The sequence below is a fragment of the Astatotilapia calliptera genome, unplaced genomic scaffold (assembly GCF_900246225.1).
Source record: "Astatotilapia calliptera unplaced genomic scaffold, fAstCal1.2 U_scaffold_38, whole genome shotgun sequence".
NCBI lineage: Eukaryota > Metazoa > Chordata > Actinopteri > Cichliformes > Cichlidae > Astatotilapia > Astatotilapia calliptera.
The window spans coordinates 156,357-174,783 of NW_020535776.1; the positions used below are offsets into that span (position 1 = coordinate 156,357).

At 38.1% G+C, this 18,427-nt stretch overlaps 1 long non-coding RNA gene across 1 annotated transcript in view; it reads left to right on the forward strand.

The window, feature by feature from the left end:
* LOC113018058 (uncharacterized) overlaps window positions 1–4,629 on the forward strand; it is a 44,484-nt gene extending 39,855 nt beyond the window's left edge. The window contains exons 2-3 of the long non-coding RNA XR_003271683.1: window positions 2,787–2,859; window positions 4,418–4,629. This is a non-coding gene — a long non-coding RNA (uncharacterized LOC113018058). The remainder of the gene's footprint in view (window positions 1–2,786; window positions 2,860–4,417) is intronic.
* The last annotated feature ends 13,798 nt before the right edge of the window (window positions 4,630–18,427 follow it).

Genomic DNA, 18,427 nt, shown 5'->3' on the forward strand with positions numbered 1-18,427 from the left:
GAGATAGTATATGTGTGTGTTTACAACATAGTACTCATCCTAAATGGTCAAAATCGGTCTTATAAAAGAAGTACTATGAGGTTCATGTGGGTCATACTTATTGCACTCGTTATAGCAATATGTGAGTTTCAAACTCACTCATTTACTTAATCTCTATTCTTTAATATTGGCAGGCAGCTTTTTCTATAAAAAAAAAAACAAAAAAAGAAAAGAAAAAAGCTTAATTGAAAACAATGCGAAAATGTGCAACTGAACTTGTACATAAGTATCAGTACAGCAAGGCAAGAAAGGCAGCAAGACACCAATGTAATGACAAAGAAGCAAAACATCCTCATACTTAAATGGCAGATTGATAGCTTGAATGGCTTCTTTAACTACACCTGAACTTTATTGTCTTTTCATAATTGCAATCCCATGTGAAAACGTTGGTTTTAGGTGTAAGCAGCCCCTTTCACATGTTAAAATTTAAACTTCTCCCATTTTTATTGTTACTCCTACGGTCGCAAGAGGTTGCCTAAATAAACAACTTTCCAATTAACCTTAAAAAATCCGCAGTTATTGTCTATCTTAATGTGAGGTCAGGCTGTGCAAAACTTGAAACAATCATAAAAAAATGAATTGTGTCTTCGGTTCTGAAAAGTACCTTCAATCTGCATTTATTAGTGGTGTGTAGAATGTGGAGTCTCTGCTCCTCCTATCACCTCCACCTCCCTTCTTCCACTTTGGGATTGCTGTGCATAGCTGTGGTTGACTTGCAGTTTGCTATATAGTGTAGTCTCTTTTGGTTCTCAGTCATTGCTTGCCATTTGTGGCTATGAGGAAGGCCAAAAACCAAACTCAATCCCTCAAAACAACAGTCCACAAACCAGAGGGTGACATCATGGTAGCTGCTATGTCCACTTGTTTCATACAAGAGTCTTTAGACATGGGGGCGTGCTGGTGTGCATAGATATAATGGTGCCACAAAGCCAAGTGTGAGCCCAGTGGCAATTTAACAATTCTCAGCAGGTTGTGTTCAGGGAAGAGCTAAGATGGGGCAGTGAGTTGCTACTTGTGTGTGTGTGTGTGTGTGTGTGTGAGTGAGTGTTTGTCTGTTAGGTCTATCCTTTTGTGTGTGTTTGGCAGTGTTTGATTTCATAGTGAGAGTTCTGCTGACCTTGGCATACTCAAGACTACATCCCAGTGGTGTCTCATCCCTCTCTTCTCCTTCTCTTTCTCCTCGCCCTCTCATTCTTCCTCCGCACAAATCCCCTCCCAGGACCGTGCCTTTCTCCTTCCCTTTGTGAAAAAGAGAAAAAAAATAGCTAGCAGTTCCAGAAAAAGATGCCAGCATCTGTCTCACTTTAACTTGAATAATTTGAGAAAAGGGTGTGATTAAAACCGAGAAAATGTTTGAGTGCGAAGAATACAACAACAGGCAGCCAAGAAAAAATCATTTGGAAGTCTATGTCTTTAAAATAAATATATAATTAGTGTGGCTCTTTGACTTTTCCTGTCATCTCCATTTTTGCTGGCTCATACCTTTCAGAGTAAACCAGGCTCGAGATCTCATTAATTCTAAACATTGCTGTCAGAGAGGAAGAAATGCAGTGAATGGCAGATTGAGGTTTCTCTGTGCTTGTTATACTTCTCTTCACGTCAAATGCAATTCCATCAAATATATTAGTGATATTCAAGTGAAAAATATTGATGTGTTAGCATTTAGAAATTAAAACCATAAAGCTGCATTTTAACATTACTTCAAGTTGTTTGTTTGTTTCTTTTTTGGTTTACTGATCAAAATGTCAAAATTCCACAGTGAGAATGGCGTGTTTTTTAAAGTGTTAAAATGACAGGGAGATGTATTTGATGCTGCAACACACAGACATATTTCTTGTGTTTAAAGTTCTTGGTTGACAGAAGTAGAAGTCAACCAGTGCTGCTTATGGGAAAACAACTGGCATAGCAATTCAACTGAAATGACAAAAATGGTTGTTTGTGTTGTTTGCAAACTGTCTCGCAGTGGAGGTACATTTGTATACTGAATGTATACAAAATATCAGCAGAACACAGGTTTTTTATGAAGCCTGTAACATAGTGGTTGGTGGAGCTAGGCAAAAAGGATGCTCTTTTTACTCGTGGAATATGTAATTTAACTGGTCTTTTTAAGTAACCCAGTAGTGAAAAAGTATTTTATCACACTGATTGAAAACCCTGTCTTATATTACAGTGATGCAGAACTGCTCATGAATACTAATTATTGGACGTCAATTACACCTTGTATAAATATTTGCTCCAAATCTAAGCAGTTGGTAAATCTTTATTGTTTCATGGAATAGACTGTTTAGAATGATCTCATTTAATTCTAATTCAACAGTGTGGATTCTGCTGCACAATGTAATATTAAAGTTTTACAAATTGAAATGAGTAATTCAGAAATACTGAGCTTCTATCTCAGTGTATACAAGGCTTTAACTTCACTGTAATTTTTTTTTAAATGAATTAACTACTAATCTCACATTTTGCAAAGTTGTTTAATGCATTTCCGTTTATGTTATCTTTCCCTTAACATGCACAGAAATAACCCAGTGACTTGTATAAAGTCAAGGATCTTTCTGTACCGCGCATCTTTGTGTTAGGGATTCAGTGTTTGCTCTTATTAAATGTGACATTGAGTACAGTGAGTGGATGACACAAGCTTCTTGCATGCTGACATTTCAAATGTTTCTGATGTGTCTGTCCTGTGTAATAACATAAGTCATTTATATTGCGTGTCCTTACAGAAGTCTTTCCTTTTTATGTTTCAGACTGAATCTGTGTAGGCACCTTTCCACTATCCTGCCAGCAAGCAGAAATGTTCTTTGCCTCTATTCCAGTATGGTAAGTTAATCTTTTGTGTCTCTGCTATCATGAATAAATGTGTTCCACAGGGGAAAATAGCAGGGCTTCATGCATGACTTGTTATGGATTTGGGAAACCAGGTGTTAGCTATGAATATTCTTATGAATACTCTTAGTGTTATGAATAGACACAGGTCAAAGATTTCCAGACTTACTGCTTAAAAGAAAATTAAAACAAGAATAACTTTAATTTTGTGAAACTGGTGTGCAAAACAAAGCTCTGAAACCTGACTCTTTGGTATTCTCATATTGCTTGTTTATGTTTTTCTTTTGTTAATAAGAGAACCAATTTTGACAGTAAGAAACCTGTGACAAAATGGAACACATACATACACACAAAGTCACCCGCAGGTGCACTGATAGCGGTTGAATCCGTGGGTGGCTTTTTAAAATAGGCCAGCAGAACACACTGTTATTTCACAGTAATCTGTCAGTAATCTGCTGACAGTCAGAGCAAATCTTGAAAAACAACATTGACTTTTACATTTCTCAGCACTGTAAAATGTTGCAATGAAGAACTAATGAGCGTCTGAAAATCGTTTTTTTTTTTAAAAGACATGCTTTAATGCATCAATGTAAAGCATGTCAGCATTTTCTGCTATTTTCAGTTATTCTTTATTAAAATAGTGCGATTGTGGTGAAAAAATAAATAAATAAAAAGGTGCTTGTGGCTTGGGTTAAACAAGGGCTGATCACCGTGACTGAAACCCGAGGGCAAAAATACAGAACCATGAAGTCATTCTCTCCTACCAATCCCTGTCATTGTGCTAAGCATGATAATTCCATGCTCAAAGGTCCATGCCAACTATTGTGCCAATCTGGCAGTACCAAATTATACTGGCAACGTTAGGGGGGAGAACACAGTGCGGTGGAACGGAAAGCAATAAAGCATGATGTTGCCAATTACACCAGAATCTCTTGGTAATTATATGTTTTGCTTAAACAACACATGTGGTAACCACTTTGATATTGTTTTGATATTGGATTTTAATTGCCAATGCAACTAATCAAACATGTTGCTTGAGGTTTGTGGGGATCTAGTAAAACTGTGATAGCTCTGGGGAGATTGACAAAATGGAACAAGTCATTGCTGTTTCTAGCCTGCAGCTACTGGCAGTGTGATGACAGTAAAAATGATCTATACCAACTGAAGCTTTTCAGACTGCTTGCCAGGCTTCAAATAAACACGACTGTATAACATAGAATGAAGGCGCAAATCATATTGTGTCTTCTTACTTTAAAAGAAAATCACATTTGGAATATTTGTTTTGCTGCTACTTTGTTGGATATTATCAAAGGAAATGCCAAAAGAGTGATGCCATCTTTGTTTATTTGTTTGTTCTTTTGTTCAGTAGCAGATATGACAAACAAATCCAATACAAAAAAGAAAATTGAAGTGAGTTTTACTAAAAGCTAAAGTTCTACTTGATTTGATTGATTATGAAGAAACACTTTTTCATTTGTTTGTGAATGGGTGAAGAGAAACTATTCAGCCATAGCTGGTGTGTATTCTCATAGCTTCCATTATTATTTTACAGGGATGTGACGTTTATCAAGCCAGTGACTTTATCGAAGGAAATTTAAAGTGCCAGCTCAAACAATATGTCAGTGGCTAAGGTAAATTAATAGTACTGCATCCTAACTTCTGTGCTTTTCAGTAGTGTATGTATATTGCAAACAAAAGGCTATTTAGTTAAAATCCCATTTGAAATTGACAGGAAATCTAAACAGTTTTTCCTGCATAAATAGTTTGGGCAAAGAAGTGTAAATTTAATAATCTATGTTATGTATATACACTTAAAACATGTTTTCCCTGCAGGGTTACTTTACTAGTTAAAAGGCAACTTTATTAAGTAAGTTCACGATTTAACGTGTTCCCTAGTTAGTGGACTGGATTCCTTGTCCAACCGTATTTTTCTAAGCATTGCATTAATACTTTACTTTTCTGTGATTGGAAATGAATGCCTAGGAATGATCATTACTAAGACAGCATTTGTAAAGTTTTCTTTAGAGAAGAAAATTTAAAAAACAGAATTCTTATATGTTATTAGTGTTTCCTAGACTGAACAATCTTTCAAGTAGAAGCAATATGCAACATGTGGTGAAGTTCAAATAAATTCAAGAGACTATGAATTTATATGAAACTGACTTCAAAGCTGAGAGCCGGAAGCCCTGGAGTTAAAAGGTTCTTTTCCTAATTGGCAATTCTGCTCTTTGAGTTTCTTCTGCTGAACACCTGCACTGCATTGTTTCATAAGCGACTAGAATACACTGATGTCAAACAGCATTTGAAAAATATAGCGCTCCCGTTGGTATGTTTGTACAATGAAAATAATACTAAACTGTCTGAACTAATGAAAAAGCAATAAAAATACTTCAAAAATACTTTCTTTCGAAAGATCAAAGTCAGGATTATGTATGGCTGTGATTTATTTTATGCACAGTCTCACAGGCCCACAGAAATGAAAATGAAAAGAATTACGCTGCATTTGAGATGTCTTGATAAACCTAAAATCTTGGAGCTTGCCCTTGAGGTCAACACTAACATTAAATGTGTTTAATGCCACCTGCTGCATACCCGCTCATGCAAACCTAACTCTCTCTCTCTCAAAACATCATCATCACTTTCCAACTTTATTGCCACCAGGGGCCCAGCAGTAGCAATGGAGCATAGGTTGCCATATCAGAGCCTCTTACAGAGAACAGACAGTCAGCAGCACCATACTGTTGAGTGAGGAGGTGGCAGAGCATGAAAGGATGCATCAGATGTTATGTAGATCAACAAATAAACCTGAATAGTGTGAGTCGGGTTAGGCTTTATATTCCCACCTGGCTTCATCTATTGGAAATAAGGACAAATATGTGACATATGAGATAGAAACATAGTGAGAAGGCATGTGTAAAACAAAAACGGGGCAGTTAAATATACAATACATATTAATATTTAAATTCCCATTTAAAAAGTAGTGAAATACTTTTTTTGGGCTTTTTTAATGCACTCCTCTTGTGCATAATCAGTCACCTGATAACAGTGTTTCCCAAAACAGATTTAACACACAAGTGTAGTTTGTTGGTTGGAACCACTGACTATTGGGCAATTGTTCTCAGCTCTGACTTAGAAGTGAATGTGCAAGAGAAGTGATTATCGACCGTATCGATCTGACACAGTGAAATTTACGACTCATGCTTGCTGTGGTGTTATCTCAGATGTTAGTCTCCATCCTGGTGCTGCAGTGTCTCTGTATGTCTCTCCACTGACAGTGGAGCTGAACTATGTTGCCTGCTGGAATAGACATGAATGTGTAGATAGCAAATAAAGCATAAATTTGAGCTCATGTGATAACTGAGTGCAGCCCCATGATGACAATATACGGACGTTGTGACAACATGATCAATCACGGACGAGAGTTGCAGCGGACATCAAGATTATGCATTGTTGGAACGTCTGAAATCACCGTCAGAGGCACATTTCAGCTCTGTGTCTGTTAAAACTGTATCAATCATCTGAAACCCCCCCAAAAAACATCTATTCATCAGATTGAGGCAGACTAGGTCAACGTTTGCATCCTAGCGTCTTCATATTGCATCAATTTAAGTTGGAACTAGAAACTGATAGATTGTGGGCCATTTGTCACAAGTAATTTGTGATACTTTTATCTCTGACTCTTTTATTGCCAAGTCCCTCCTCTGTCATTCTTATGCCAGTCGATTTGAATTCCCAGTACACTTGTCTTTTTCTGTTGCCAAGGCAATAGGAATGGGGGCTGTTGACGGCAGTGGTCGAATACTGACATTTGATTGGCAGTGCAATGTTCCAGGAAAGAGACACGGAAGTTATTTGAATATTAAACATAAGGATTAATCCTCATCATGTACTCCTGAATATCTTCAGCTGTGAATAGGAGCCAGAAAAGGTGTTTAAACGTTATGATGGAAGTTTGACTTAATTGAAGCGCATAGTTGAGAATCTATATACAAAAACTTGAGGGCAAATTAAATAGAGTCTGTGACACACAATTGGCTAAATCAAAAGTGTACTCAAAGGTTTTATACTGTCTATATAGTGAGGGGGAAAAAAACAGTGTAATGTGAAATAATTGAATTTGTGGTTATTCTAGTTGATATTCAGTTTAAATATATTATCATTTTATATATATTTTATGTTATCATTTTTAAGAACAATTTCACAAATATTGTAGTGTTCGTAATTGCACAAATAACATACAGTTGATTAAACAGGAGTAGCAAAACTGCCTTACTTTGCTACCTTTTGACTGGACCTCTCTTGCAGGTTGATCTTTTAGCAAGAAAGAAAGCACTTCACTCAATGATTTCTGCTACACTAAGCAGCAACGCCTTAAATAAGATGTAAGGGCATCTCGGTCAGGCGTCTAACTTCTCAGTCTTTGAAGCCATTGCTCTGTGTCTCATTTCCTGAAGTATTGATGTCTTTAAGTGAGCTTCCCAAGTGCCTGGAGGAAGTGGATGCTATATAGATTGCTTTGAGGAGATTGGGACACAGCTGACTGCTGTAGTTTAACAGTAGGTCCATGGTCGTTCTTTCGTGAAGCACATAAAAGATTTTTGGTGGCAAGGATACGGGGTTGTTTGAATAAAACTGAACTCAAAAAATAAGTAAATTTAAAAAAGCTTGGACGAAACGCAATATGGTTTAATCCCCACAACTAAAGATTTCTTGGGATTTGATTGAGCATGCATCAAAGACAATATAGTTTAATACTACGCATTCATAAAACAAAAATGTTTATAGAATTGTGTACAAAACTGTCACTGATGATACAAGGTCATCTTAAAGAAGATGTATACATAAAAAGTTGATTTTATACTCAAGGTGCTTTTTCAAACAGATAGCAAAAAATGAACAGGAATATTGGATAGCTGCAGGTACATCATAAAGAAACATTAAAACCTGGAAACAAAGGAAGAATCAATACTGCTCTACAACATGCCATGCAGGGAATTGCACAGAGAGCCTGTGTGGATAGTTTTAAAGAGTCACTACAACAAGGAATAAATTGTGTGATGCTGGGCCCTTCTTAAAGGCTGGAGTGAAGATACTGTACCTCTCTTTTCAAAATAGCAGTTTTTTGTTCTTTGATGTGACTGGTATTTATATTGAATATTACTCCAAAATGGGTCCAGTGTACTAAACCCATTTTTGAGCAGTACTCAAGATTCCGGCTATAGGTTTAGATCAAAACAAAATTGGTACAGTGCACACTATACATTAACTTAATATTGGCCCAGAGTACAGCATGTAGCCTGTTAAATCTATTTAAATTAGCGCCATGTTTAGGCGTGTTTTAAAGATGCCTTTATTTTGTATGCTCCACAAATAAGGTGATATAATTAGGATTTTCAAAATGAACTGAACCTCAATGCTTTTTTGTTTCTTTTATCATTTGTAAATGCATTTTCTATTTATTCCCCTAAGATTGGTTGGATTTTCTCGTTGTAGTTTATTAATTATTTTTGGAGGATTAATTTAACGGGCATAGATATAAGCTAGAGAATGGAGTAAAATCCAAACAACCCGTAAGGAGAAGAAAATGAAACGTACTGAATGATTATTCACATTTCTATGTATTGTATTACCATTTGGTATTGCTATTATTGGCTCAGAACGGCAATCCTTGGAAACAAACTGTGGTTGATATTTCATAGAAAATAGTATAAACAATACCAATCTTATCAGATATGTATAAAACAAAAAATAGTGTTTATTGGAACGCAACATTCACATTTTTTTTCTCTTTTCCATATGGGAACTACATTCAACTGTCAGAATCTAAGGGCAACATAATGGTCTTACCCAACTGGATAAGGACTGACGTGATTACAGAAGAGACTAGAAAATAAGTGCTTGGATAAAGAAGCTGGGTGAGTGCTCCAGAGAGTGTAGGCAGCTGGAGTGCAGTAATTAGTCACCGAAGCTCTTTCTGGTTAAGGGGCAGCTGACCAATGGCCTTGCTTGCTTAGAAGAACGGCAGAGGGTTCTTCCCACTCTCAAATATGACTGTGATTAACATAAGCAATTACCTGCAGAAATCGCACCCCCTAGCTTCTTTTAGACAAAGAAAAATGAATTGCCTGCAAGGCGTACAGAGTTTCAACCATTGTTTTCCTTTTTCTTAATAGCTTCCCAAGGCTACTGTCGAACATATCATTTGTTTAAAATGTATCATCACCTTACCTCTTCCATAGTTCCTTTATATGCTCTTTTTAATTAATCATGGCAATTAATGGTTGTTTTTTTGAAATGAGAACCATTGACTCAAACAATCCTAAAACATGTTTTCTTCTTCTTTCTTTTTTTTTTTAACTGTTTCACTAGGACACGTGATCAGAGACAAAGCCCTTTGTGGATGCAAGCGGTACATTAAGTACAGCAGGAAGCCTGTATTACTTGCATAAATAAAAACAAGACAACAAAGCTTCCAGGTGATATGCAAAATCATTAAGAGCAGTATTTCTTAAAAATAGTCTCTACAATAAATAATCTTTACACCTATCAGGGCTTTGTGAGGGAATAATAATAAAAAAATTAAATGATCTCTTCCCTTGTTTCCTGTCACTTTGGTTGAGATAATGAGGCAACTCCTTGATTCTGTCAAAATTTGTTTATGTTCACCTCCTCAGAATTGGAAAAGTTTGAGTAGGGGGTGTAACGTGCACATTAATGAGCATGTTGTGAGGATAACTAATGAGAACTATTTCTAGGATATAATGACACTCAAACTATTATTCATGCTACACTGTTTTTTAATCACCCATTTGTTCAGTTTTACACCTACATCAGCCTATGTATTTATACATGACTGTGAATTTTTGTGTTCTGTGTAAAACATATTTGCACACTGCTTTTGATGGGTGATATACAAATAAACCTTGTCATTATTTATATTATAATGACACTTTTGATTTGTAGTTTGATTTGTTGATGGTGTCAGTAATAACACCCTTATTGCCACTTGAGTACCCATGACAGGCTGAATTATCAAAGAAGTCCAAAAATGTTTTCTTGTCTGGAAGCATGTGAGCATACCTGTCAGAGCATGGAAACAGAAAAGCTTTACATTTGTGTGTCTTTTAACTTTCTGCCAGAGAGAATTACAAAACCATGCTCCTTTGAGGTAAGGTACAAAGGCTTTTATCAGCTCCTGTGTGGGCTAACCTGAGATTCCTAAGATCAAGCTAGTGTGTTAGGAGATAAAATAGTAATAGTTCTGTTACTTAGAGTTTTGCTGCTCCTTTACTGGTCTATTGGGGGATATTGTGGCTGATTACAAGGGCCACTGTGGTTTCTGTCATTACAACAAGTAAAAACTAAAATGAGATAAGAATAAAAAATAGCTTTATTTTGTCTGCTTTAGCACCTTCCTGTTCTTCTTTATAGCCTTATTATTGTGTTGTATGGTTCAGCCAGATTGGATGACTCATGCCTTACTGTGACATAAGAGGCTTTACGCTGACCCCTTCTTATAAGCCAAACTAAAATAGAAGAGTTAACTAATTTCATACACAAAGCTGATGATCGTAATACTAAGATTTGAAAGGATGACACACTCAGAAAATGACAAAATGGATGGGATAATGTATTTATCCCTCTTTAGTGGCAATAAACACAACTCATATGCTTGCTTATACATGGGCTACATGCACAGCTTAACAAGATAGGACTGACAAACCGTAAGGCTACCAGTGAGACAGGACATAGCCACAGCACTAAAACATAGACACATAAACACGCACATTAAAAGGCCATAAATATTTTCTAGTGACTGTCAAAGATCTGTCCGACTCCCTTTCCAATAAAAAGAGTGTCTGAAAATAAAGCTTCTCATGGCTGGTCAGCTTTGATTACCAGCTTTATTCTCTGCCCATGCTACACCAAGCAGTGTTCAGTCCATCTCCCATATGTCTCATGACTCACTGTCTCACGCCCTGCGTACCCACAAGGCCTTGCCAGAAGAGGGATATTGAAAGGATGCAGTCCTTTATTCGGTTTGTAATTGTCTCGTATCCATACAAATCAGTGTATGAGACATTTCATTAAATTAGGATACTAACGAACTGTGGTAACCCTATAATCAACAGTAAAGTTGTCCTTTTTTTGGTTTAGTGTTTTAGTGAAATGACAAAACAATTGTTAGATTTTCTCGAGATTCAGCACAGGCATGATAAATGGTTATAATTTTTGGCCAACTTTCCGTTTATTACCAGGTCAAATAATCACTTTGTCAAATATCAGAGTTTTAAACAAAATATTCTAGGACTAATTTGCAAATAATAGTATACCAGAAGGTTAAAATGACATTGATGGCCTACTTTCATCATTTTAACATTGTGTATGTGATGGCAAGTTTTAAGAAGTCTGCAGTAGATTGATGATCTAGCCAAGGTATACCATCGCTCTTGCCATTAGACAGCTGGGAACAAATGATAAAATGTTTGTTTCAGTGTATACCCTCACAATGCCCCTTATTTATATGCACATCATGTATATTCCCTTAAGGAGATTTAGTGGTGAAATGAGCAAGCATAAGAAAGTATTCAAAAAGCAAAGAAACAGTGGTATAGTCAGTGAGACAAAAAACTGGGAGGCTAGGCATAGAACAAAAGCAAAGATTAAAGCTTATTGTAAGCGTATGTGAAACACTGAGGAAGGACAAAAAGATCTGATGATCGAGCTGGAAAGGATGTGCAGCAGCTTAGGGTGATCAAGGAAAGAGATAGAAATGTACAAATGAGTGAAGAGAGAGTGTGTGAAGACAGAAAGAGTACTGTGAGAAGCTGATGAACGAATCAGGACATGTACAGAATTTGCAAGGAGGAAAATAAGAGCAGCTATGAGATGAATATTCGATTGTGATGATTTGATTGTGCTGTCCTTTTCAGCAGCTGATGGTGCAGGGAGGCTGCGATTACCCTGCAAAAGCAATTTATATGTCCTCTTTCTTTTCTCATTGTATTTTCATTAAAAGGGTTTTCTTGTATGTAAAATTGACTCTCTATCTCTCTCTCTCTCTTTCTCTCTCTCTCTATCTATCTATCATAAAAACAATTGAATTTTAAATTCAATTAATTAATTTTAGATTCAATTTTAAATATGGAAAGGCAACCACAAATTTATGTTATGTTATACTAGACTCCCATCTATCTATCTATCTATCTATCTATCTATCTATCTATCTATCTATCTATCTATCTATCTATCTATCTATCTATCTATCTATCTATCTATCTATCTATCTATCTATCTATCTATCTATCTATCATAAAAAAGTTAAGGATTATGAGGAGGAAGAATTTGTTGGTTTGCGCCTTATTTCAATGAGAACTGGAGCAAAGCCCTATTGACTTGACTATTACTATTGATTGTGAGGGCCATAATTTACTTTTGTTCCAAAGCAAGCTTTTCAGTCCATTACACTCAACTCATTGCGTCTGATCAGAACCAGCCTTAGTCTCAATCATCATTAACACCTGCCCGGCCATTAAACTGGGTAGCCAGATAAAGGGACCAAGATTATAGATTCTATCACTGGTCTTCACAACACCCTTGCTAATGATTTGTGCGAAGGTCTAATGGTTAGCATGGCAAAAGGCCACACACGTACAGAGTAGCAAAACGTTACAAGCTGGAACACTGGAACAGGTGTCAATGTGTTGGATTGTTTGTACACTCACCTTTGACATTCATTACAATCCAGAGCATTTAACTGGTCAGGGTGGCTATTGATTGTGCAGCTCAGTTTTTAAAAAGCTCAGTCTCTCACATTTACTTTTACATTTAAGTACTGACATTTTACCCAAAGTTTTTGTTTCTATTTTTTCTATTTTTATATTTATAAAAAAGAAAAGTAGCCCTTAAATATGAAAAATTACTATCATAAAATGGAGGATCACGGTTGGGGCATTTAATATTTTTCACTAGCTGGGCCCTCGTCCTCATTTTAGGTTTGACAGCATTTTAGTAGGTAAAGGTGATGCTTGGACATGAATTGAGCTGCGGTCTGGGGAAGGCCTCAAAGGGGACTAGCGACGGCTCCCGGGCCTGGCAGATCCCTGTGTACTAAATAGAAGTGAAGAAGGTAAAGAATTGAGAACAAGGAGGGAGGGTGAGGCACGTAAATGAGACTGAACAGCTTGCAGAACTGGGGGGAACCTACATAGATGACAACCGGAAGGAGTGCGTTTGGAGGCGTGGTCCCGCTCCTGATATTCCGATACATAATCTCCAATATGATTTACCTGTTCATTTATGCATTTATTTCCTGATGAAAAACAAAGTATAACTCCAAATAATAATTGTTGTTGAATTCAGGATTCACATGGGTCACAATATATTACTACCAGTAAAGAATAACTATCAAAATTGAACCTCAGGACATAATCAGGACAAAAATTAAGTTCATGAGTTCATTTGCTTTACTGTTTTATATCACTGAAGAAGATTCAGGCTTAAGACATGACTATTTCTCTCAGCCAAATCCCTTGCTAAAGAAATACATTTGCTATTGGGATGGAAATATTTACGTTTTGAAGAAGAACATCTGAAACAGTAGTATGTAAATATATAATACAATTATTTACACTTATTTAATTAATACAATTACAATGCAGTTTAATTAATTTGTATATGAATAAAGGTTGTTAGAAAGCTGCAGGTAAATTGTCTTAAATTTATTCACAAAGAACTGCAGAAACAAGAATACTTGTAAATCAGACATACAATGAGTAAGCCTATTTCTCATAGAACTTTTATATAATGGCATTGTACACAATGGAAAATAACAAAAACATAAAAATCAAAATAGGAGGATGTTTCTCCCGTTAGTAGTTCCCAGCCATTGATTTACGATGTAGTTTGACTTTTGGTGCAGTGAAGATTCAATCCTCTATTGATTCACCAAGTGTCAAGTTCTTGTCAGTGGGGCCTACACCATTTCCTGATGCAATGCCTTGGCAGGGTGAAGACTGAGCAAATCAAATAGACGTTGGAGAAAGCAGGATGGAAACTGAGGTTATTCTATGTGTTTAGATGTGGGCAGTGGGAGAAGGAAGTAATATCACTAATTAAACAAGCAAGCAGCAACAATATTGACTGTGTGGCTGGTTATTACATTTCCAGCTATTCAGACATATAAGTTTAAAAACTAGGACAGCAATAGGCAGCTAGTCATTATGAAGGGACCTACTGTCGAGGCTTGGCACTGCCTGCTAAGCTGCAGAGATTTAAAAGGCACCATTGACACTGGGGGAAAAGTTGAGCGTGGCTAAGCTTTATACAAATATCCTCTGATGTAAATGCTTTGTTTCGATTCTCTCAGAAACAGAAGCTTATAGTTGTTTACAGGAGTGCAATGTCAGTCTTTCTTGCAAGCCATTGCAAGTACTTTTATTTTACTGGGATATTATTTAATTTCTTTCATTCTCTTTCATTATGTCAAATGTACACAACACAAACAACAGTAGAGACCAGCCTCCTTCAAATGTGTTGTCCATTCTCTGACACTTGTATGCACCAGAATGTGTTGCTGGCATGTGGGCTGTTAATGCTGCATTATTGTTCTATAAATGTGAAGTGCCACATGCAATAACTATTCATTTTAACCCACTAGTGGTAAATGCAAGATGTATATGTTGGGAAATCACTGTGTAACAGCACAAGCGGTAAACATTAGTAATAAATTCACCAGTGTTCATAGCTTGATATTTGAAAAATAGACACTTAAAATCTAAAAGGTCAGCATCTAAATTCAGTCTTGTTAAATAAAATAAAAAATGTTGACATCCAGTAGTTAACAAGGAAGAGAATGCACACATTAAAAGATTATTAAAATGATTGTATAGTGACAGTTGTTTAGTCACTGCTGAACATAGTTTTAAGATGATATATTGTTAAAATGCAATTTACAATAAAGAAAAAAGCTGCAAAACTACTTTCAGCGCACCAAATGAAGACCATTTTAAATAAGCGTTTTACTTTCAGTTTCACTTTCATTTTAAATCAGAACTTGAATGAAATGCCAATTGTTTGACTTTCTTTTTTTTAATGTAGTTCATAGCTTTTGTGGAAAACAAGCACCATATTATTCACGTTATCACGGTCCCACAATAAAACTTATGAATTTGTTGTGGGATATAAAAGAGTTACACTATGAAAGTCAAAATGTTGGAATTAGGACTCCACAGTCAACTGTTTCTCTTATCAGCCAAAGCAAACCTCATTGCTTGTGGTGATAAGCCAATTGATTTCCTGGACGAAGGAAACTGGGGGGGAAAAGGGACTTTAAATAAATTTAACAGACATGGGCCAATGGATTTCTTCTCTATCTTGTTAACTTACAGATGCACAACCTTGGGTCTCACTGTCAGCTGTCTTTGATGGCAACAACCACACTGTACTGAGAGTGTAGCCAAAAAGTACCTGTCTACATGGAAGGCAGAGAGAAATCAATTAAAAAGGATGCCGATAACGTCTGACATTTCTGCTAACAACAAAGAGATTTTTATCTATGAGATGATTGTTTGAGCAGTGATGGTTTGATTGGACTGTCCTTTTCGACAGCTGATGCTGCAGAAAGGCCATGATTATCCTGCACTGTTAAAAAAACAAATTATATGACCTCTATCTTTGTCATTGTTTTCATTATAAGTCTAAGGAGCTTGGATGTAAAAGATTTTTTGGATGTAAAATTTACTCTCTGTCTCTCTCTCTTTATATATATCTATATCTATCTACCTTTCTCTCTCTTTATCTCTCTCTCTCTAATGTTTTTGAAAATTCAATATTTAAACTTGATCTAGGAACACTACCTCCATCTTCTCCTTTTTTTCCCCCCATAGTGGATATTATAAACTGTTCTTTTCAAAGGTCTTTTGATGCAAAAGTGCAAATGCTCAGTCCATAGGCATGAGTCCTTTTTTTCCTGAAAAATGGAATTATACAGGGGAAAAAAGGACTCAGGACTCAGTTAACTAAACTGTGGATTCCAGAAGACAAAGTGCTGCATAAATGGTAGGCATTTGTGTGAAACATGATGATCATAGACATGCTTAATTGTTTGTGGGTGAACCAGATGGGTAAAGTTGAAGCAGCAGACATTTCCTAGGGCACACAAATCAAGAGCAACTCATTGCTATATGAGGCACAATGACCCAGGCATACATGCAACATGCCATGTTGAACATGTTTAGGATTTTTCTTTTGTAACAGCAGCAATTGCTTGTCATAAAACAATACCATAGTCAGTAGTACAGGATAAATTCTTGTGTCATTTCGAGACAGATTTCTTTCTTAAAATAAGGCATTCTAATTGTCCAGAAATGAACACTCCATCTGCTTCATTGTCACCCATGAAATTAAATTTTCACAAGACTAGCTCTTAGTTGATAGAAAATGCTTGAGAAACAACAGAATAAAAGCACTGGTACATTATTTCTTTTTACATTGGTTGGTCTTTTCATTTTGGTCAGTTTCCTCAAATATGTGCTCCCCATATGGGGTGCAATACTCTCAACACAAACATAAACACTCGAGTGCCAACAGTTTTTTTTTTTTTTGTTTTTTTTTTGTTGTCCCGTTTGGATCTTTAGCCATCAGAATTGTTATCTTAAGGCCAAGAAAGATGCCAAGCGGATTTATTTTACCAAGTGGATCATCATGGCCTTGCCATATTGGTCCATTTGATTGACCTTTATTATAATTATGAATTTATTTTATTTTCAGTTCCTACAAACGGGACAGACATGACTGGGGGATAGGACAGGGAGAAAGAATGAAAGAAAGAGAGGGAGAGAAAGAAAACCAAAGGGGAGAAGAGATGGTGAGAAGGGGGGGAAGAAAGAAAAAAAAAAAAACAACAACAAAAAAAAAAAAAACACCTGGGTCACCTGTATGGAGAAAAAAACAGAAGAGAAAGCAAACAACAAAGAGCAACATAATAAAAAAACGGCACCATCACAATAAACTAGCTAGCAGTAAATATCAGTAGATACTAAGTAATAAACGATATTGTGCAGCACGCAAGATAGACAGCGCACAATGTGCTTTGAGGCAGCAGCCAAGAAAGCCTGTAGTCCGGCGTCTGTGAATACCCGTGTGTACACCTGTGGTGCATACCTGTGTGGATCAGCATGCTTGCATTCCAAAGGTTTCTCCATGTAACGATCTGCTAGGGAGTGTGGGGAGCCACAGCCCCGTCCTCCAGGGTATGAAGCAGGTATGGAGGAGATCAAAACTCCAGACATCCAGAGGCCCCCAGAACACAAGAGACCAAGGAAGACCAACAGAGGGGCAGCCGCGCCACTGTCCCAGTAAGAGCTGAGGAGAGTCCCAGATGAGGGCTCACTCAGCAGCCGCGGAGCAGAAGCCAGGGGGAGTTGCAGTGACGCGCCCGTGAGCTCCACCGGCAGCCAGCTGTACCTGAGCCCCAGGCCGAGAGGTCGGGGGCACCCCACCTCCGAAGTGGCCCGAGCGAGCCCCAGGCTCCAGGCCCTGATAAGCAGTCGCCAAGGAGTGAGCCGGTGTGTACCCGGACGCCCACCCCCAACACAAAGAACACCAACGCACCGACACCTGAGGGAGTCCGCCACTGGCAGGGGAAGTGGTGGTGGGTGGAGAAAGGCCTCCAAACCTTGGAGGGCCTGAGATGTCCCCAGAGAGGTGGTGTCTGATACCCAACCTGAGATATAGACACAGACATACAGGCACACACAGACACAAACATCCATTCCCACCCTCATGCTCTTATATGCACTTACTCCACACATAGGCCCGCAGAGAACGGGGGTGAGAGAAGACTCCAAACCTCCCTCCACCCGCTCATTGTAGTGTTGATGCATGTGTGTTCTAAGGTGCAATTTAAAACCCAGGAGGGGCATGGAGCTACCTGCCAGAGAGCAGCAGGTAAGCGCATAGTCCCTCCTGCTAGCCCTCAATGTCTACGTGTATTCAAAATTGAGAGGTGGGCAACGACGCCAGGGGTGAGGTGTACACCCTGATGGTAATTTGGACTCCGTGTATCGTGCCCACCCCAAGATCCTATATGTATGTGTAATGAGAGTGTGAGTAATGTGAATGTCTAAGTTGTGGGATAAAATTGAGGCAGAGGCAGCCAGAAGGGGACAGAGGGGGGTAGCCTCCTCTGCACCCTGGTGACATACCCCTACTCCAAGGCCCTGCATGTGTGGGTGGTTGTGGTGGAGCGGGAAGAGAGAGGCAGCTGGAGATGGGGAGGGAAGGAAGGGAGGGGCAGGTGACCCCTCCCTGGGGCCAGCTCCCCCGCTGACCCCAGTAGGCACTCCCATACTCCGCGACCCGCCAGGGAAAGGGGGTCCAGGCCCATCCAGACTGGGGCCCAGCGCAGCAGCGCCCCCCGGCCCCACAGAGCCCGGGACAGTCCACCCAACCCCACCACAGAGAAAACTGCACCCACCCCACCATCCACTCATCTTCCAGACTACATGAGAGAATAGACGCCCAGGCTGAGATCTTCCTCCACCTCTCCTGTATCTCCCCC